This window comes from Pinus tabuliformis, chromosome 7, assembly GCF_031772625.1.
Source record: "Pinus tabuliformis cultivar Carrire ecotype Pingquan chromosome 7, CPIR1, whole genome shotgun sequence".
NCBI lineage: Eukaryota > Viridiplantae > Streptophyta > Pinopsida > Pinales > Pinaceae > Pinus > Pinus tabuliformis.
Window position 1 is genome coordinate 7,759,432 of NC_142293.1, and position 23,487 is coordinate 7,782,918.

Below are 23,487 nucleotides of genomic sequence, written 5' to 3' on the forward strand. Positions count from 1 at the left end.
CTGGGAATCTTGGTAATTTGAAATTCAGTGAAGGACTGTAGTAGTTCAGCAGCAGCAGATCTATAAGATCTCAGTCTTTTGTCATTGGTGACAAAATTTCCCTTCACTTGTTGGATGACTAAATCTGAATCCCCCATAATTGAGACTTTTGTGGCTTGTAAGAACTTTACTAGCTTGAGGCCTAGTAAAAGAGCTTCATATTCTGCCATATTATTAGTACACTTGAAATTCAGTCTATAGGCTCGGCCTTCTGCATGACTGTCTTGTTTATTATGTATCCAAACTCCAGCTCCTGCCCCTAATTTGTTGACTGACCCGTCAAATTCAAGGAACCATAGGATGTCTTGTTCCAGGGAGAACTTAATGACCTCCTTGTGTGCTGGAATTGTAAGTTGAAGCTCTGGTGTGCCATCTGGTTTGTTTTCTAGGGCAGTCTCCTCACTTGATGGAACCTGTTCGCTTTCTTGAGCAGCAGTTGTGTTTAATGTTTGCTTAATCATTGTTTCTTGGGTAGGAGTTTGCTCGTTAGTGTCTTCCTCTTGTATGAGTGTCTTGGGTTCACCCTCACTGTCTGAGAGGGTTGTATTATCATTGAAGAGAATGTATGAGTCTATGTCTGAATGGACAGCATATATGGGAAAGTTTTGAGGCTTTTCTTCACTGCTGACCATGTATTTCATTAATGTTTCTCTGTACAATCTCTTTCGTTGCCCAAAAACAGTGATGGTAGCATATGACATATCTAATTGTAGGGAACCTTGAAGTTTAGCCCCCCATGATCTTGATAACAACATCCCATACTTGGGTGGGATGTCAGCAACTACCACATCCATTAGAATTGTTTTGTTTGTGTACTAAACAAGGGACACACATAGATCTTTTATTAGGCCTAAGCACTTGACTTGGCTGGAATCAAAGGAGAACAGGTCCTTGTATGGTCTGGTAATATCCAGGTTTAGTCTTTCCACGAATGATTTGGGCATCAGGTTGTGAGAGGCACCCGAGTCAAACATTGCATTGTGTAATATTTTGTCATGAACATGCAGGCTGACATAGAAAGGTAAAATGCCTACACCTACTGTCTTTCCATCCACCTCTGGGCCAAAAAGTAGCTCTGGGGTATCATCCAACACATTAACATCATCTTTGTTGCTAGTAAGTTGGAGGGATTTCCTGATTTGTTGTTTGTAGATGTTGTGTTTGGCTAGTTCTGAAAGAGGAATAGCTACCTTCAATTTGCTAATTTCAGTTTCTAGGTCAAAGGGTTTATCGGATTGGGTCTTTCGGTTGTGGATGGCATTTCTTTCCTTGTTCACTAACTCTTCTTCTTGATTCTTATCCTGATTTTGAGGCTTACCCTTCTTGCTCATCTCTTGAGGAGTGATACTTGGGTTAGGGTGCAAGGATGATGCAGCCATGGGCTGCATTTTTGAAGGAGCTGGTTCAGTGATCTCTTCAATGGTTACTTCCTTTGCAAGTGATTCCGTTGTGTCATTTGGCTCTGTAACTATAGCTCTTTTGGGCTGTTGATTATCTTTTATCCCTTCAGGCTGTGTTACATTTATAGTTCTGCTCCTTAGCTTGTATTGCTTATGTACTTCGTAAACAGTTGTGTCATAGCCTTGTTTGAAGTCAAATGACTCACCTGATTTGATTGGGAACAGCTTGATTACCTCATCATCATGGTCTTCTTGTGTCAAAAAGACTTGAATTTCACCATCTAGACCCATTAAATTAATCTGAGAATCTTCATTGGGTTCACTTGATGTGGAAGTTTCAGCATAGTTTTCTTGGAAAGGGGGTCTTATGTCTTGGTCAACACTGGCCTTGCCAACGTTTGGGTTTTGAGTTCTCCTAAAATTTGGATTCCTAGGAGGGTTGTTTTGTGGTGCTTCCCATGATGACTTTCTCTCAACAGATTCCACTCTATCACCCAGTCTCTTCATACCAGTGAGTATTGCATCCAATTTTTGATCAAAAGCAGAGGGTTCCTCTTTAAAATTGGTTCTTTTTTCCAATCTTGCCCTGTTTCTTTTGGCAATCAGGTTAGCTTCCACTGTGACATCAACCTTTTGGGCATCTGCAAGGGTTTCAGGAGCTCTCTCCTTCAACTGATAGGCCATATCAGGGTCAAAACCATCAGGGAATTTGTACAAGGCCAAATCAGGAGGAGGTCTTAAATTTTGTGGGATTGCGTTATACACATTGTTAAATCTTGCACAATACTCCAAAACAGTCTCTTGGGGACCTCTTTTGATAGTGTCATATTCGCCAAGTATGTGCAGAGGATCTTTCTTTTTCTCCCATCTGTTAGTAAAGGCTTGATAAAGCTCATCAGGAGTTGTGATGGAATTTGCATTCAGGGATCTAAACCAAGTTCTTACATCCCCAGTTAGGCTTTGAACAAACATCCTCATTCTCACACTGTCATCATCTATTTCATAGGTCTCAAAATGGTCTTGCATCCTTTTGGCATGCTGAATAGCTGTCAAAGGGCCAGTGGAGTCAAAATATGAGATTTTAGTTTGGTAGTCTTGGGGTAGAGCTGCAGCATTAGCTGGTACCTGCAAGGGTGCATATCTGTTAGCCATATTCACAAGGTTTGGGGGATTTACAGCAACTGGGATAAAAGGAACGGTGTGTACCACCACAGGGGTAATAGGTGTAGCAGCACCTAGAGTGTTGTTCAAGGGGATATGTGTAGTGGGTGAAGATGTGAAAGGAGGGCTTTGAGATGTAGATGGTGAACTGGGGGAGACAGGGGTAGACCTAAATAGAACCTTGATTAGGGTTGGAACTAGTTCGGGGTGGGCTGTCTCAGGATTCAAATCAGTAGGATTTTCCTGCCTTTGCTGCTTCCTAATGATTCTAGGAATTATATTAGGATTCTCAAACACAGCTGGTGGATTTGGGTCAGGGTTTGACCTAGTGTGCCTGTTTTCCCTTTTAGGAGCCAGCTTCTGAATTTGTTTTTGGTATTTTCTGAGATATTTTAGGATTGTTTAAGGGACTGATTAAGCTTTTTTAGAACCACTGTCTATGGATAGACAACGGTTTGAAAAGTATGCTTTGTCCCCAGTGGAGTCGCCAATTATGTTAACACCCAGGTTGTTCCCTATGACTCCCAAGGGAATACGGCCGGGGTAACCACTAACCAATCTTTGGATTACAGTTTCTAGCCAAATTGTAATCAGAGAGGGCTCTCTCTTTACGATTTGTCTTTGTTATGATAGTATTTTAGGCTAGCTATTATGCTCAGGTTTTTGTTTATGTTTTGGTTGAAGGATCTCTTTCAATACCTAAGATGTAATGTTTAGACAATTGTATTTCATTGGGCAATGGAATCTATAGCTGTGAAATATTTGATATGCTTCAATGGGAATGTTCAGACTGCAGGGCCTATTGGGTATCCCAACAAACAAAACTTAAAGCTTGAGTGATGATGTATGATGATGCATGTTTAGCCAATGAAAAGCAATTAAGAATTCTCCATTAAGCTATTGCTGTGAAAGTGAAATATATTGCTCAGGAGCAAAATTGAATTCCTGAAACAAAGGTCACTGTGAAAGATATATTCTGAAAGTGTAGCAATTAAGAATTACACTTATCAAGATTATAACTGAGGAAAACATTCATTAACAACATAGATTGAGCCTAGGGTATTCCATGAATAAATCCTGAAGGCTATTCTTTTTCTTTGTTGCTAAATATTAAGAACTTAGAAACATTTAAGGGTTGTAAAAGATTGAAACACAAAACGAAGAGAGTTACAGAAAACTTATTGTATATGAGATGCACAGGGTTCCTGCAAACTTCAACAAACACCATGAACGCATTCAAACATTTCAGAACTTCAGAAATTCCATCACTTCTGTTATTAAACTCTGAAAACATTACAACATAGGAAAATTCTTCAAAAGAAATCAACAACAACCCCTGCTAGCTTATGCGAGGGGCAAATATATACAAACGGTAATACAAAATATCTAAGGCGTTGAGTCATCTGAGAAATAAATGTTTCACCAACTTTGTACAGAACAGCAGATAAGAAGTTATTGCTGCTTTTAATACAATATAAATGCTCATTTCTATCAGTCAGAAGATATTTTGGCCTTTGGAGGCCACCGAGTCGGTTGGAATGATCTGCTTTAAATGCTGGAAAATGCGCTTTTGTGGATGCTCTGCTGTAACTTTTCGGCCCTGTCACCTGTAGCTGTCCATCTTGACCTGCTGGCCGAAAGTTCTGCTGAGTTGGCTCAGCTTTCACCTTTTATGCATGCTGATTTTATTAACTTTTCCTGTGCATGCCACCTTGTATTTTTTGATGAAAAACTTGAAGAATGGCTTCCTGGTCTATAGGATCATCTGTATTGCCTTAGTCCACCATTCCTGTGTGGGCAGTTGATGCCTAAGAATTGCATCCATAGTCTCATTTGCCTCTGTGTATTTATAGAAGTTAGGAGGCACTTCAAACAGGTGTGTTATTTCATTCATTATAAAGAATAGATTCTCCACTCTGTTGTAGAGACTTTGCCCTGTAGCTGGCCCTGTTTCCTCTGAGGTGCTGGGCCTTTCAGTGATCTGACTTGTGGCGAATGTATTGACCCTCTTGGAATACTGCTCATGGATAAGAAGTCTTCCTGCACTGTTCAGTAGGCCAGGGAGACCTCTGTTCTGTAATACCACAAATTTGTCCATAAATCTGTTCACCTCGGTCTGCATGTCTTGGGTCCTTCTCTCTAATGTCTGCACGAAGCTTCTCAGTGTAAGGACCCTCTTTATCAACAAAATATTCTCAGTCCTGTTAGAAATTCCCATAGTTGCTAACTGAGCACTTGTTCTATTATTGAGCACATTGATCATCCTGGTGGCAATTTCAGGCATATTGCCTAGAGCTGCCCTTGATCTCTGAATTTCCTTTTGTGCTTTTGCAATGAGCTCCAACTGCTCATGGATTGTCTCAATATACTACCATTGGTCAGTAATAGACTGGCCAATATTGGCCCATAGCACTGTCTTGATCTCGGCCACTACTTTATCCAGTTGGAGCTCCTTCTCTAGCTCCTTTATCCTGTCTTTGAGGGATTTTATTTCCCTGGCCTTTTCTGCCACAGTCTGCTTGGATTTGTCATATCTTTCATTTACCTTGGCTAATTTCTCCCTGGCCTCATTTAGTTCTGTCATTTGTGCTTCCAAGGCCTGAATCTCATTTCTCAGCTTTTGCATGTCCAGGCTTTGGGCCTGCTCTGTTGTTGGTGGTGGTGCTGAGGTGGATGGTGTTGCCTGTTCTGTTTGTTGAGGAGGAGGAACAGTAGTTGGAGTAGTTTCCTCAAGGTTAATTATTTCAGGAGCAGGCTGGGAGGTCTGACCTTCTTCTTTTTGCTTCAAAGCTGCCTGTAGTGCTGTCTGTGCAGCCTCTGATTCTCCCAGCTTTTCTTGAGTCTGGATTAGCTGCTTATATAGTGATACCAGCAAAGCTATGGCATCTTGATCATGCCTCTGCTGGGCAACTTCATCTGTTTGAGGGTGAATTGTGGCTGGAATTTTGATCTTTCTCCTCAAAGCTGCCATGTCTGCATCCCTCAACTTCAATATTTCTTGTATGCCCTTGATATCCTTGGGATCATGCCCAATCTCTATGATTATATCTTCTAAGGACCTAATTCTGTTGTCCTTTGCTTGAGAGGATGCTCTCTCCAACTCAAGTTGGGCAGCTGTATTATTAAGGCTATTTTCTAGCCTACAATTGTCCAATGTCTTATCTGCCAAGGAGGCATAGACCATTTCACCTATTTGCTTATGCAATTCAATTTTGTCCATTGGGTGGATGTCCTTGGCAAGGACCTCAAGATTGGTCGTTATATAATCTGCAGGGGACTGGGGCTGTGCTACAGCTGGCATAAAATGACTCATGATCATTTTTCCCTCCTGTACATCATAGGCAGACATCAGTCTTTGCTGGTTGGTAGGAGCCATTTTCAGCAGATGATTGTAGAACTGTATTTTAAGTGGCTCATTTTTCCTTTTAATATCAATAAAATGTTGTTTTATTCCTCCTTCAGCTTCTCTTTGGTGGCTTGAGGAGCTGACTTCTCCTCCTATTGTTCTGTCTTGTCCTTGCTGGAAGGAGCTAGCAGATGCTTCTCTACTAGGTGGGCCCATGCCTAGAGACTACCCTATTGGCATTTCCTCCTCAGAGAAAGGATTCATTCTCTGTATTTTCTCACCATGACTTATTGATGTGGTTAAGGGAGTCTCTCTGTCCCTTTTCCTGCTTATATCCTCCTTTTGTGGAGTTTGGAGGATTGATGCTTCAGCTGATGTTTCTTGCCTTGGAGGCACAGTTTGTTGTGGTTGTTGCTCAGTGGATTTTGGGGCTTCCACTGCCCCTTCTTGCTGTGGGGGTTGCTCTTTGTCATGCTGCCCTTCTTCTTGCTGTAATTCCTGTTGTTGTTGTTGTTCTACCTGCTGTTGTTGTTGCTACACCTTCTCATGAGGTGGTCGTTCGATCTCCATTTCCTTTTCCTGGCCTTTGCTAGATATATTCTCAGTGGCTTTGGCTGCTTGCTGATTTTCAGTCGAGGAGGATGAAACTGCTCCCACTTGTGTGCTTGGAAGGGAAAACACCTGTGAACAAAGTTCAAGGTCAGCCATCTTCTTTAGATTCCTCACCGCTCTTTGATTCAGCTCTTCTTGTGTAATAGGTTCTTCTAAGGTTCCTCTCCTCCATTTTACTTGGTTTGCATATTTTTCAATGTGAGGAATCTTCACATGATCATAGCCAGACAGCTTATATTTGAGCCTTCTCAAAGTTATGAAGTGATTGGGGTCATAAGGTTTCCAAAGGAAACTGGATTGAAGGCCAAGGGATTCTAACATGTTATCCGCCTCCTTCCAACCTTCTTCCCTTCTGTTGTAGAAAAAGTGGCCAAGTTGGTTCCTGACCTTCAACTGTGCTTTCTTGCCTCTTCCTGAAAAGTGAAGCACATCAACATTGCCAAACTGCCTGAAGTATTCTAGGGCAAACAACCTCATAGGCACATATCTGGGTAGTCTGTAGGGAGGCAATTCACACCCATATATCCTAATGACGGTGTGGTTCTGGTAAAAGTACCAGTCCCCAATGCTGTATGATTTGGATAACTGAAGGATCCTTTGCATGTCATCAGTGAGCCTCGGAGGAGGTGAGCTCATCAACATAGACATAGTTGGGTGGATGAAGAGATCTATGAACTCACAATAAGTGTATGGAGAGTGAGATCTGTAGTGGAAGGCAGAGGACCAATAGACCACTGACCTTGGATTGCCTTGGGCATCCACTCTTTTGATTGGAAAAGAGAACTTCTGATGTTGATGATATAAGATTAAGTGGTAAATGTAAGAGGTGTATCTGAACACCCTTTCTCTTGCCAGGTTCATTAATTGCTCATGTATTTTGTCTGATATATAGGTGGCATAGTCATAGCAGATAGGAGACTTGCCAGGGGCAAACATAAGCATCATTACCAGCACAGTTTCATCAACAAACTCAATTGAATTGTAGCCCAAAGTGGGACTAATCATGTCTGCAAGATCTCTGCCCAATTGGTTGAGGTATACTTGATTGATAGGAGGATACTTCATAGAGTTAGAGTCAATGTACAGCTGATTTAATTTGGTGACCTGAGCATCTGTCAATCTGGCTCCTTGATTTATCAAGTCTATGAGTGATAGAGGGACCAGTTTCTTCTCAGTCCTGAAGCAGAGCATCTCTTTGATAGCTTCTGGGGTGATATAGAACACAGCTGAGCCTGAAGGGTCAAGAACTGCCCTCTGAGTAGGGTCATAGTTTTCAGCACATAGGTGGATCAAATCAGGGAACTGATTGACCTGTGGAAGCTTGAATATAGGGAGAAAAGAGTCCCATATGCCCAGCACATCTGTTCCAGTCTCATGTTTGGCCTTCAATTCATTGAGCAGGTGGATGTGGAACTTGGTTCTCATTAGCATTTCCTTTGAGATTTGATAGTCCATGTCTGCTAGAGGTTGCCACTCCAATTCTCTCTGAGAGGCATTCAATGGAGCAATGTTCAACGCTACAGGAGCTACTAGTGGGTCCATGGTTTCTCCTAGGATTATAGATGGGTGTTGCTATGCAGAGCAACACAAAGGAGTTTTCTTTAACAGAGAAATGTGAATTATTCAGGGATAAAGGATAAATGATCAGCTGCAGCAATTGAAATACTGCTTTAAAGTGCAGATAAGACTAATCTTTGGTCTTAATCTCTCTCTTATAGCAAGTAGGTACAATTTGAGTAACCGGTTCGCGATTGCGCGAACAGAGTGCAGTTTTATGGTGAAATTTTAGGCAAACAAGGCTCAGCTAATGATTTTCGACCTTACAGTTGCAAATGGGGACTAGGCACAGGGATTTTGCTGGCGAATTGCAAGTTTCTTTGTCTCTTAAGCTTTTTTGAGGGAATTTACAGACAAATCAGGTGTATGAAGGATTTACGAGGATAAATACCTGGTATATAGCGAGCTGGTATATAGCGAGCAACGGTCACGAATGCAGGTAGAAATGACGCGCCGAAGGTCTTCAGGTCAAATTCAGCAAGGTGGTGCACATTAGAACGTAAAAACCATGCAGAGAAAGCAACAACGTTTTGGCAAAAAAGTATAAAAAATAAGAAAATTCGGCCAAAATATGGGTTTTTGGGGACATTGGCACCTTTTTTGGATGACGTCAGCATGACGTCATCGGGTGGGGTCAAGGCCGGATGACATCAGCATGACGTCATCAAGTGATGTGGCAAGCTGTGATTGGTCCACGGGGATAATGAGGTGGCAGGCATATTAACACAGGGGCGGACAAGGGTGCTGACGCGACGGCGGGGTGGCACTGACGTGGGTCTGACGTGGTGATGATGTTGGCCGGGCGGATCAACCGAAACCGGAAGTGGTTAGCGGTTTCTCATCGCACCACTTTTGATACGGAAGCAAAATTGTCAGGCGTACCTCCGATACGCTGTGCGGGTGACGCGTGGCAGAGGCCTGACGTCACCCTCTGATAGATATCGGAAGGTATCTGTCGGACGTCGGGGCCAGTCCGATATGGATGAGGGTCGTCGGATCAAAGGGGTCTGATCCGACGGTTGACATATCAGTGAGGTGATCGGACAATACGGAAGGGGGCGGGATTAAATTAATATTTCTTTCGGGATTTGTGCTCGGCGGAAACCTTTGGGATGTGGCGGATTGTAATGGTTTTTCAATGCATTTTCAAAATAAAAACAATATGGTGCCGATACTTTGGATAAGTCAAAAAAGTGGGTTTTTATGTGCTTTTTTCATATAAAGCGGGTTATGGGTAAAAGGGGTTGTTCATAAGGTTTTCTTAGCCAATAAAGGGTTTAATGGGTCAAATAGATTCAGAAGGGAGAAGGGGGGTAAGGCTTAGGTTTCTCAAGCTGACCAGATGTCAATTTGATCCCTGACAGAGAACATATGGCTATAATGCCAAGGGGAGGGATATTTATAAAATGCTTTGGGGTTTATACACCATGGTGTTATAATAGTAGGGAAAGGGTAACATAGGGGAATTACATAATAGATGTTAGGGGTTAGTATAGATGAAAAGGGTGGATGGGGAGTGATAACACTAAGTTTATTTGAAAATCACTTAGCTTAGGGAGTAGATTAAAATGAAAAGAATTTTAGACAATAAATGTGGCTTTTAAAGGACTAAGAACCACCATAAAACCACCAATTCTTCCATGAATCTCAAATGATGAGGGGATGTTAGTAATGAATGGGAAAGGGGAAAATTGGGAAGTTAGACATGCTTCTTTGCTTTGTTGCAACCTGATAGAGAAGAAGACCTTCTCAATCCATTGATTTTGCTTTGTGAAATAGGTTAGCACACCTTCAATTGTAAGGAATGACACTTCTGCAACCCCATCTGCCTACCCATCTATTTGCCTAGCATTTTTTGTTTCTTCTTGGAGGGTGCACTTAGACTTGCAGACCCTTATTTGCCTTTTATTTTCTCTGGCTTTTTCCTCTTGATTTTCTATCTAATGCTACCCTTATTGCTTCCAAGGTCCTAGATTAAGCAGTTGGGAGCCTTACTTCTCTACCTAAGCTATTTGTCTGCCAAGATTAAACAATTTGGACAGACTTCTTTCTCTATTATACAAATGAAAATTTAAAACATGGCATGATCCAGATTAGGCTGTTGGACCATCCATCAAAATTGAGTCCATATCAAGCTATATACGCACCTTGTCTTCTCTCGGAAATATGGGATCTTTGCATCATCAAAGCAGAGCATATTTGGAACTTTCCTTGCCAATCATGAAATATGAAACCTATTGGTATAGGTAGCTAACATAGTGTTCTTCTCTTGTGATCCTGCAGAGACCTGTTGAAGCTGGGCGAGTGGGAAGACAAGTAGCTGGGAACTCCCAAAGAGAAGAGAAACCAGATCGAGGGACAAACGGAAGACACCGGTTAGTCCATCCATCTCTCTTCATTCTTAATTCATAAAGGAAGAATACTAGAATAGTTGTCTCTGTTTGTTGCTAAGGCACTGTCACACCTTAGGTGGATAGGATCGTCCTGCATAGGAATTTTTCCCCACAACATATCCCTCCCTCTCCCCCTCTCTCTCAAGTCCCCTCTCTCTCCCTTTCTCTGCTACCTCAGTCTCTCTTCCCCCCAACCCTCTTTCTCTCTCTCTCCGATCCATCTTTGTGTCTCCATCTCCCTCTCTTACCCTTCCCTCCCTCTTTCACTCCTCTCTCTCTCTCTCTCTTCATTCCTCCTCTACCCTCTCCTTCACTTTATCTCCATCTCTCCCTTGTCACTCACTCTATGTCTTCATTCTTCCCTCCCATATATATATAGAGTTAATATATATCATGTTACACTAATATATATTATAATATAACAAATTTAATATTCTATTAATCCAGATTTATTAAATTTAATAATATTAATATTATAATATATTAATATGAATATTAGATTTAATAATAATAATAATATTAATATTAATATTAGGTTTAATAATGTTTTTTGCATGGGATTAATAATAATTGGGCCCATGATATTTTTTTATCTATGTTGGATCTAGGAGTTTAGATGTTGATTTTTAATCCTATTTGATATAATTTTATTTATTTACCATACCTTCTTATAAATATATACCTTTTTTACAAATATGGTATTTGTCCCATAGGCTTCACATAAATAAAACCTCTATTTTGAGTTTTCCTAAATAAAGAGGTTAATGGAGTAAATATATATTTGTATTTATTTATCACAGCTCTAGTTTATTTATATTTTTAAGTTTACATGTTTACATCAACAATTTCTACACAAATTCTTAAGAAATAAATATTCATTGCACCAATAATATTATTGTAAGTTATGATCCATGCTAGTGTAAATTTTTGTTATCATATGCAAATCTCCATATTCCTATCATGCCATTAGTTAATAGATCTAATCATCCATCTCAGCTTTGGTTACAATAATGTGCATATGGTTTATTAGGTATGTTAGGGGTAGGTGATGATATCATTGAATTATGTCATCATGCAATATGCTAAGACAATATTAGAGTAAACAATATATTATATTCTACATTCTATCTAGTAATCTCTAATCATGTTATGTAGTAATCTCTAAACATGTTATGTTTCATAAGTAGGTGAGAATTTAAAAAACATGGTGCTAAGTGGTCTCACCTATATATCTAATCATCCATCTCAGCTTTGGTTACAAAAATGTGCATATGATTTATTAGGTATGCTAGGGATAGGTGATGATATCATTGAATTATGTCATCATGCAATATGCTAAGACAACATTACAGTAAACAATAGATTATATTTCTTCATTCTATGTACTAATATCTAAACATGTTATGTAGTAATATATAAACATGTTATGTTTCATAAGTAGGTGAGCATTTAAAAAACATGGTGCTAAGTGGTCTCACCTTGTAGCCATGCAGTGAAACTAACTGGAAGCTTCTATAGGTTGTTTGGTTCCTATAAAATGCCAAGTAATGTCAAGAATTAAGTGCAGTTTTAGTAGATACTCTTAGCATGGATAAAACCTATCTTTTACTCTTCATGATTAGCACATTTTCACTATGTTCAATGTCATAATTTTGTTGAATAAAAATAATTTGGTTTAATATTATTATTGTTATTGATGAAATAGATGTCTTAAGGCATGGATCACATGGTTTCAACTTTTCGAGAATTAAATTATTTTTAATAGGGTTCAAGTTAGACATAGCTTTGCATAGTTATGATAGTATCATTTTTATTGATATTCTTCGATTGAGAAATACAACATTGACTCTAATTTTGATCTTAAGACATAATTAATAAAAATATAATTTTGATTTAAAAACTTAAGTATTAAATATATATATATATATATATATATATATATATATATATATATATATAAGTACAATTGATGTAACTTTAACTTAGTTGGGAGCGAAACGGATGGAGGTTTAGGGTTTGGGTCAGACCTGCACAGACCATGATGACTCTGTCACAGCTCACTAGTAATACAAACAACAACAAGCGACAATGAATAGTACACAAATCATGGACATCCCCCGAGGGGATGATATGGCACCTCCCCCCAACGAAGGTGAAAACATTAAAATGCACATAGAAGATACCAGGAAAAAGGCCCAAGAAGAAATGGTAATGGGACCTAGTATACAGACATAAAATATGGACAAAAATGCGGCTCCTAAAGTAACATCGGCTACCTGCAAGCCTGTTGCAACTGAAATACCTAAGATTGAGCTCCCAAGTTAAAGAATCAATACTCAAACCCAGTACATGAAGGATCATGCCTTAATAGAGAAATTTATAGGCTTCTGGCCTACATAGAAGGCTTTGCATGTATGGATCATAGCCAAATGGAATCTAAAAGGGAATATTACCCTACAGCTGGGGCCTAAGGGTTTCTCTATGGTAGTTTTCAATTGTATAGAAGATCGAAATAGAGTCCTCGATAGAGGACCATACTTTTTTAATGCAGTTGACCTGTATCTGAGAGACTAGATTGAAAGATTCAACCCGAATAAAGAAGCTCTAAGTTGGGCACCAGTTTGAATCTGCCTCTATTCCCTTCCATTGGAGTACTGGGATGAAGATTCACTGCAAGATATTGGAAATGGTCTAGGGGAATTCATCAAAACCGCAGTGGAGACAAAACTCAGAAGATATACTTCCTACGCCTGAATTTGCGTTTATATGAACCTAAGCAAGGCTCTTCCAAATGTGGTAAGTCTATATCATGATGATTTTGAATGGATTTAGTTAATAGATTATAAGCATGTTCCATTTTGTTGCAGAAAATGCCATGCCCTTGGCCATCTCTTTCGTGACTGTCCATCAAATTTGAAAACCCCGACCTCTACCTCCCTAGATAAACCTCACATGGATAGATTTACCAAGGTTAGCAACCGCAAAAAGAACCACAAAAAACTCATTTCAAATCCTAAAACATCCTCCATCAATACTTCCATACCATCCACGAGTAATAGCTTTGAGACCTTAGCCCAGTCGGATCTGAATGACTTTGAGAATCCTTCACACTCTAAGGAGACACTAAATCTAACATCAAAATCCATTCCCATTGGCTCAAAGAAGGCCCAAAAGCCTAAGAAATCCATATATCTCACCACCTTCTCACCCAGTTTGATTCCGAAAGGAAATCTCACGGCATGGACATTGACAATGTGTAGCCAGAAACCACGGCTATAACAGAAATAGCAAAGGAAAGGAGCGAAGCCTAGCACATGGAAGAGGAGCCTGAAAGCATAGATATTGGAGATCTGGACATATTTGGATTATAGCAAGCTTGTAATAAAAAAGAATATGACAAGATCCCAGAAAGACAGCTGGAAAACTTGGAAGTCATAGTAAGCTTCCAAGAAAAAGAATATGACAAGATCCCAGAAAGACAGCTGGAAAACTTGGAAGTCATCGTCTCCAGAGCACAAAAACAAATAACCCTAGGCATTCAGCCTGGAAGTCAATGGGATGGCAAAAACATCCCTAAAGATAATAAAAAAATAGGAAGGAAAATAGATCTACAAAGAACCATCCACATTGGGGAAATGTTGGTGGAAACGAGAAGATATTCCAAGCTTACAAAGTATTACAATCCCCTACCCAATAATGAATCATGAAGCTCACTTCATGGAATATTAGAGGGCTAAATATCCCTGGGAAATATAGATTGATAAAAAACATGATTCAACAGGAGAAACCCCAAGTCTTCTTCATGCAAGAAACTAAATGCAACTCTACAACACTGGGAAAAATCCTTGCAAAAGCATGGCCAGGCAGTCAAGCAGTAGCAATGGATGCCTCAAGAGCTTCAGGAGGTCTAGCAATAGTCTGGGATGAACAAGCTATCACGCTTACTAACATTCACGCTAGTAAGCACTTCATTCATGCCACCTTTCATATTACAGGGACAAATGTGCATTGCCACCTAACCAACGTCTACTTCCCCCAGGAGGCAATGTGTAATATAGACATGTTGAGTACTTTATCTTTGATCAACTCCAACAGAACACATCCACTCTGGATTACAAGAGGAGATTTCAATATGATTACAAAGTTGGAAGAAAAAAGAGGAGGCAGGACCAAACTGGATAATGAAAGCATTCATTTAAAAAATTTCATCCAAAACAACTCGCTCATAGATATGCCATTCAACAATGGAATCTACACATGGAATAACAAACAAGCAGGCACACATCAAATTTCCTCTCGATTGGATAGATTTTTTCTTTCCGACAGTGCAATCCATCTTGGAGGAAACTTCTCGGCCTCGATCTTACCTCTCACAGGCTCAGATCACTGGCCAATATCACTCCAATGGAAAAGACTGGGAAGCACTACACGGCAGCCTTTCTATTTTGAAGCATTCTAGTTGACACATCCAGACTTCAATAACCTGATAAATGTGGTTTGGAAAAGTTTCAAAACCCCGGATGGCTCAAAAATGTATCAATTCCAACAAAAACTCAAAAATATAAAAAAAACATTGTTAAAAACACATGGACAGCAAAGACAATGTGAAAGATAAAACATGTGAGTACTTTTTTTTTTATTAACAGGAGATATACATTTATAGTACATTATGTGACTCTTGGGTTTCAGATCCCAAGGTCTCTTGGACTGCTTTTGTCCATTCGACTTCCACACTAACCCATTTCGGATTAGATGTCCAACATTCCCCCCCTTAATCCGAAGGGTTATGTATGAGTCCAAGAAGAGAGCTATAATACAAAATGTGCAAAAAATGCATGGCAGCACTAGGCTGAATGTGCTCTATGAAATGTTGGTATAAAGGGCAGTGGTTTAAGGATGACCACCAACACTGGAACGCTTAGTGCAGTTCCCGGAACTCTTCCAAAACTGGCAAGAAACTGAAGTTTTCTTCTAGAGGAAGTGATCCTATTGTTTTAAAGAGGGAAACCTTCAACGATAAAAGGGAGGTCTCACCCCGCATAAAAGGTAAAACTTCAACCTGAAAAGGGAAGTCTCAACCTGTGATGGTTTAAGGATAACCAACAACTCTGGAATGCTTAATGCAATTCTTGGAACTCTTCCAAAGCTGGCAAGAAGCTGGTGTCTTCTGCTAGAGGAATTGTTCTCAATTTTGTTCCTGGAATGCTTCCAAAACTGGAAAGAAGCTGAAGTCTTCTGCTAGAGGAAGTGTCCTAGATTTCCAACTGAAGGCATGTTCACGGGCATCTTTGTCTCTGGCTACAACTCTGAAACTGGTGTGGCAGGTTGTGGCTCAGGCTCGCTTGATGTGACTTTGAAGCTTGTAGATGACCAGCATTTCCCCCCCTGTCAGATACAAGGTGAGAAGATGGAGAAAACTCAACTGCAAGACTATTCAATACTCTGGAACAAGTTCTAATATGTGTTTGGAATATCTTCTTGGCTGTTGATGCCCATTGCCAAGAAGCGATCCATCGAAGATGAATCTTTGTTCTTGCAGGACGTTTGTTTCTGAAGCATCTGTTTGAAGAATGACTAGTTTTATGACAGTGCTTACATGGATGAAGATCAAAATAGTGATCTTTCAAATGGCCAACTCGGTCACAGTGTTGGCATTTCACGATCTGTTGTTGTTGTTGTTGTTATTGCGGAAGAGGGGTAGATTCTGTAACAGCTGAAGCTGAACTGTCATGAGAAGCAGGTGAACTGTCATCAATGAATCCAGCACTCTGAAACTGAATGGGCTTTGAGTAGTCTAGAATATGAAAGGACAAGTCCTTGTCATATCCAAGACCAGTTCTGTGCTTGTTGTGGACAAGCTGTTCCCAAGGTCTGATGATGGGCTTGGGAAGTGAAAAATGAGTTTCTGCATCTACATGTACAACTGCTGCTTTATTGGATTCTGGATCTGATTCAACCTCAATCTTACAATTTCACCACTTGCTGGTTTACCCTTGAACAACATATTGTTTTGAGCAGAAAACAATTTGGAATGACCAATCTGTTGAAGCTCATCTTGCTGGAACTGAGATTCTAGTTGCAAAAAATCAATCTTTTCTTGTGCATCATGCAGACAGGTCTGAATGTCACAAAGAGTGTCTTTGCTAACATTTACCTTCCCACCAATAGTGGAGTGTATTAGTGTATTCAGTAACTCTAATACATCATCAAATTTAGCCATTGTCTCAACAAAGAAATGAACACTCAACAATCCTAGTGGAGACTATAGCAAGTCTAGACAAACCCCAACTATTGAAGATTTCAAAAATTAAGAATATCAGTTTGAAAAAGGCACTCAACTAATTCCAGCTAAGAATTTAGCCAATCACTAACAGATTTGTGTCCAGCAAGAATGAGAGGCTCAAATTCCTTCCAACACAGATACAATAGATATGTTTCACCCTAAAAATGCTCAGGTATACCAAGCTACGCTTTGTTTGGATGCACAACTAAATGACTTCTTCCTTCTTTGAAATTCGAACTTCAACTACAGGAATGGATTACATATACCTCTGATATATCAACTCTAATAATAACAGAGATTTGAAGTAGAATATACCAGAAAATGTTAGGAAGAACAGTGGCTGTAGATAAGTGTTATAACATCAAAGAAGCTCCATCATTACAGAGAAAACACCACAGTGATAATATATGCAACGTATTCAGCTCCAAGACAGAGAAATAAATATGGAGTGTCTTCAATATATTCACAGCCACACATCCAATGAGATGAGGAAGTTTGAGACCCTCTATAGCAGAGGTACATCACCAAACATCACTTCCAATAGTCTATACTCATTAAGATTTCAAGCACTGGTACAGTGATATGCTGCTCAACTGAAACAACCACAGAAAATACAAGTTTGTAGCCTTGGGGCTAGATCATTCTTTATGCCCTTACCCTCTCCCCAACTACAACTCGCACAATCTTCCAGAATGATTTTTTGTTTGCATTTTGTTCACACCAGCAACTTACAGGAAGATCACAACTCACTGTGATGGAAAACTCAACCTATTTCTTAGACTAAAGTCGGCCACTAGAAGGGAAAAGAACTTGTCCCTTGAAACAGAATGACACTTGCCCTTTCGTGGGCAGAACTTCAATCTCAATGTATCACAGAGAGTACAGTCCCTTGGTTGTGGAAACTCAACCCATGAACTTCAGCAAACATTGGTGCTTGATCAGAAGAAGTCTTGATTTCAAAGAAAAAGAGTGTATAAATACCCAAATTTTCTACTCATCGATCCTGGGCAATATCAAGTGCACATATATATGGGCGGTATCTCAATGTAAAAAATACACCAGAAATATCATAAAGAAATTTCCGAGATCCAAATCTAGAAGAACTAAATTACAATGTGATTATAAACACTCATCGCACAAAATGGCTTTCAACCTAATATACTTTCATATTTATCCTGTGCATGAGAACTGTGCAATATGCCATGAAGATAACCACCAGTCATGATCAAAGAGACAAGGGATAGAACACCAGCAGGGAAAACCTTTCCAAATTTCTTGAAACGAGACCCCAGAAGGCTACCTCCTTCACGGCAAGCCCGGTCTCCTCCACGAGTCACGTACAACAGTCAAGACGGGCACCACAAGTTGCATTATATGATTTGCAAGCCGAATAGCAAACACAAAGCCGATTATCACCATCGCATCTTTGAATGGAAATCCAACAAGCTAGCTGCTTTGCCGCTGCTGCACAATAACCATTATCCAGAATAGCAAACAGTGTCCGACTAGTTGGAAACAGCCTGTTGTAGTTTGGCATTACAACAGCTACTTCTAATTGCTGTAGAATGCTTGCTTCACTTGGAGCACAGTGTTGACCTTCTGAATCACATACAAGAACATCTCCACACATTGACAAACTTGAAAAGAGAACACTGCTGTTTTGGCATGTGTATCCTGCATAATCTGAGCACCGGAACTCACAAACATCATTATCACAAACCCCACCATGTAGGCTACAGTGCTCATCACAACTAGCAGTCGAGCAGTCTACCCCAGTATAACCTGGTTCACATTCACATGCAAAGACCGTGTTATGCTTCTTTCCACAGAGTGGAATACGACAAACACCCACATGATGAATGCTCTGAGAACTCAATATGGTAGCTGTAGCACATGTCGATGTTATTGCTATTGAAATGTTTAAGAATCGATCTCTGGACCTCAAGGCAACTAAATGTAAATGAAAATATGTGACTGGATGTCCTGGTAAAGTTGAATTAAGAAGAAACCTAATGAAGAACCAGCGGAATTCCCAAAACAATTTTGAGCTCAAAGGGAATCGCTCTCGGAGTAATCTGGATGCTCTTTTTTTGCAAAATCTGCGAGCTCTTGAAATGGAATCCGAACGCAGACATAGCCATCAAAGATAGATCACCATAATGCAGTATGAGTGGTATAGAGTGTTACAATAGACTGGAGCACAAAGAATAATTCCAAAAGCGTTTTTGATGACAAGCGCAGAGATACCGTGTCAGGCCCAGAGCGCAGGTACAAGGAAAACGTTTCAAATCAGGTCAGCGCAACAGAAGAGCAAGGCGCAGGCCGGACTGTATTAGAGCATATGTGGCAGATTGACATAGCCATTTGAGGACAGAGTGCTGGCAGAGGCAGAGGCGTTAACCAACGAATGTAATTACACTAGACGAGAGAGCTGGCAGAGGCAGAGAGAGGAATGTTTCATACGTTCAAGTGAATATGGCAGACAATGCACAGGTCTGTATAAAGGAATATGGCAGAAATACACTGCACAGAAAGGCCATAAACAAATGGCTCAAATTACTTATGCAGGGCAGGAATACCCCTGCTCTGATACCATGTTAAACACACATGGACAGCAAAGACAATGTGAAAGATAAAACATGTGAGTACTTTTTTTTTTATTAACAGGAGATATACATTTATAGTACATTATGTGACTCTTGGGTTTGAAATCCCAAGGTCTCTTGGACTGATTTTGTCCATTCGACTTCCAGACTAACCCATTTATGATTAGGTGTCCAACAAACATCAAGAAATGGAATCAACTTACCTTTGGAAATATCTTCCAAGCACAAAATTCTCCAGATCAAGAAATGAAAAGACTACAGCAGATGATCATCACGGAGGGAAGATCTGATGCACTCTCAGAGCAGGAAAAACACCTTCATACACAAATATCAGAAAGAGAAAGGCAAGAAGAAATACTTTGGAAACAAAAATCAAGAGTTAGATGACTTAAGGAAGGTCAAAGAAACACAAAAAATTTTCATCACTCCACTATCCAAGGAAGAATGCATAACAACATCACTCACATCCAGAATCGGGAAGGAGAACGATTGGAAAAACATGAGGATGTAGAACAAGAGCTTCTTACTTATTTCAAGCAGGTACACCAAGAACCTCAAGTGGATAGACAACCAGCCATAGAGAAGATCACCAAGAATATCCCAAAAATCATAACAAAGGAACACAATCAGCTCCTCCTCAGGCCAATATCTTTACAGGAAGTGGAGAATGCAATGCGACAACTCAAAGAAGGAAAGGCGCCTGGCCCTGATGGTTTCACATCCAATTTCTTCCACAACTTTTGGGATCTAATTAAAGAGGAGGTCTGGCAGGTTGTTGAGGAATCCAGGACTAATAGATGGATGTTTCCCTCTATGAACGCGACCTTCATTTCCCTCATCCCCAAGGAAGCGCAATCTCAGACTCCTGATAAATTCAAGCCTATCGCACTTTGTAATGTAATTTACAAAATCATTTCCAAAGTTATTGCCTCAAGAATAAAGCCGCTGCTACCATTACTTATATTTCCAGAGCAATTAGGCTATGTGGAAGGTCAGAAAATCATGGATGGTATCATTCTCACCCACGCAATTATTCACTCCTTGAAGCAGTCCAAAAAAGTAGGTATGCTTCTAAACGTTGACCTCTCTAAAGATTTTGATAGTTTAAGCTGGAATTACATTTAAAAGATGCTTATTGCCTTTGGATTCTCCCCCCTAAGTTAGATGGGTCATGAGTCTCATATCTTCCACCTTCTTCTCCATTCTGGTCAATGGAATCGCTTCCACCCCCTTCCATACCTCTAGAGGAATCCAACAAGGCGATCCCCTATCCCCTTTTCTGTTCATCTTAATGGCAGAATGGCTTGGAAGAAACATCAAATAAGCTCTTCACTCCCAGCAGCTAAGAGGCCTCTCCTTTCCCAACACCCCTGCTTTTACCCACCAACAATTCGTGGATGATAACATGCTATTGGGCCATCCTTCGGTTCAGGAAGCTCTCAAATTAAAATCCCTTTTCACTGAGTTCTTGGATGCCTCTGGTGCCAACATTAATAAGGCTAAATCCCAAAAAAAAATCTTTCATACCCCTGTTATCACTCAAACGTCAATAGCTCGTATCCTTGGATTCACGATAGCATCTCTCCCTCTAAATATCGGGGGGCACCCATGACTGATATTGCTTTAAAGCACTCATCTTGGAAACTGCTCTTAGAAAAATTGGAAGCTCGTCTCTCCTCGTGGACTTACAGAGCCCTTAATATGGCCAACCATCTAGTTTTAATCAAAGTTGTCTTGAAATCCATGCCTCTTTATCATTTTTCAGTTCTAGCAGCGCCAAAATGGGTACTCAAGGAAATCAAACATCTTCATAGAACCTTTATGTGGGGGAATTCAAGACAAAAGCGAAAATGGGCACTAGTGAAATGGGCCACAATATGCCTTCCAAAAGTCTTAGGAGGTACTCGACTTCGTGATCCTCAACACAGTAATGCTGTCAAGGGAGCACGCATCTGGTGGAAATGGATCTCGGTGCCGCATACTCCCTGGGCCATCCTCTAGACAGTAAAATATGCCAACAACTGACCATTTGATGATCTAATTTGACTCATAGAAGTAGGCTCAAGATCCTTGATCTGGAATGCAGCCAAACAACACAAGGATTTAATCCAACAACACAACTTCTGGGAAGTTAGGGATGGTAATAATTCCAGGTTTTGGGAAGACTCTTGGCAGCAAAGACCCAAGCTGAGGAGCTTGATCAAACCCCACCAAATACTAGATTGAGAAGAGAAACTAAGGGACAAGGTCAACTAGCACTGGATGCCCACTCTCACATAGGGATATAGACAATGGATAAGCTCAGACCACATCATTAGGCAAGGCACAAAGTCCATTCAGAAAAATTTGGAGGCAGAACTTTTTAATAGGAAAATACGCTATTCCGATAAGAAGGATATAATAAGATGGGGTTACAAGGCAAGAGGTACCTTCACTACACACGAGGCATACAATATAATTATAAGGAATCACACAGTCAAGGATCCTCTTTGGAAAAAAAATTTGGCCCCCAACATTTGGCAAAAAGTATCCACTTTCCTCTGGTTTCTATGTAAAAATAAAATCCTCACTTGAGACAATCTACAAAAAAGAAGCTTTCATGGGCCCTCCATTTGTCCCAACTGTAAACAATAGGAAGACACCACTGTGCATCTAATGAACTCATGCCCATTGGAAAACAGACTCTAGGAAAAAGCAAGATTCAGTTGCCAAAAAGAAGGATGAATTAAAGAGGATATCACCAACACTATACGCAACTGGGCAATCAATCCATATAAGAGCAAACTGTTAAATTCTCTATGGAAACTTATCCCAAGTCTTCTCATGTGGAAAATATGGAAAGAAAGAAACCGTCGCATCTTCAAGGACCAATCCTCACCGTCCAAAGCAGTCACCTTCAAACACATCCGCAGGGATGGAAACAAAGTGGCTAATCTTTTAGCTAACATAGGAGTGGATAGTGGACGAACTCTACATGCAGGCTCGCTTAACACTATTGCCACTACACCCCAGCTAAAGGATTACAAGGAATTGGTGCAGAGTGAATTGGTACATGGTGAAGAAGCACACCTGGATGCGGGTGATAAACATGCCATTAATGGTGATTAGATGGACGGGCGATGGGAGGATTGGCCACATGGCCGCCTACATCCCCTCCCAAGCCAGCTTGAAAGGTATTCATGGCACCTTGCAAGTGACATTAATTGGGTGCTCCAGTCGAGATTTCTCCATCAAGTTCATGGAAATGGCCTCCATAGACCATAACGTTGTTCTTCCTCCTCTGCTCCACAACATTTTCCCTCCTCAGGCAGCTGAGCCTTGTTCATGCACAGTCACTTGAAGCTGCTGTTGGTTGCTCACTTGCGTGGTCCTTGGTAATGGGTATCATTTCTCCCACACCAGGCATTGCAATCTGAATCTAGCTTAGACTTCCTCTACTCACTCTCTGCTTAGCCATTCCGCCAATCTCCCCACTGGTAGATCTGCATTGAATCCCTCCATGGTTCGCATCCGCCACCGAATGCGTAGCAGAAGAGGGGGTAGTCATGGCAGAGGTATTTGACCTCCTATTATGCCCAACCCAGAATCTACCTTCCCCTCCTCTTCTCCTGACATTTTAAATCCTCATAGCTTCTTCTATGGTCAGTATCCTGATACTTGCAGTGGTAGAGGACGGGCTCAGCTCCAAGGTGCCAGCAGGAGGGACTCAATGATTCATCCAGCCAATTTTCCCCTGCCCCCTCACCCTGCTTCCCACACAACGCAATTTCATTTCCACAGCACCCTACACAGCCTTGTTATCACTGCCACAGTCACCATCTCCTTCTCTAAGGAAAATGACCCACAAGAAGCTCTCCCAGAGAACAATGGTCAGTGGTAGAGGGCTGCTCAAAGGAACAGGGGTGCCCGCGACCCAGGAAAGTAGCAGCTGGTCGAGGATGATTCCACCCTGCATGGAAAGGAGATGGTTGGCAATCAGCAGGCTATTGAAGGCATAGCTAGAGACACGCAGGCACCAAGAGGTAGGGCAGGATACACGTCCAGGCCGCATGCAGCAAAGGGCAGCTCTGTTGGCACTCAAACGGCTTGT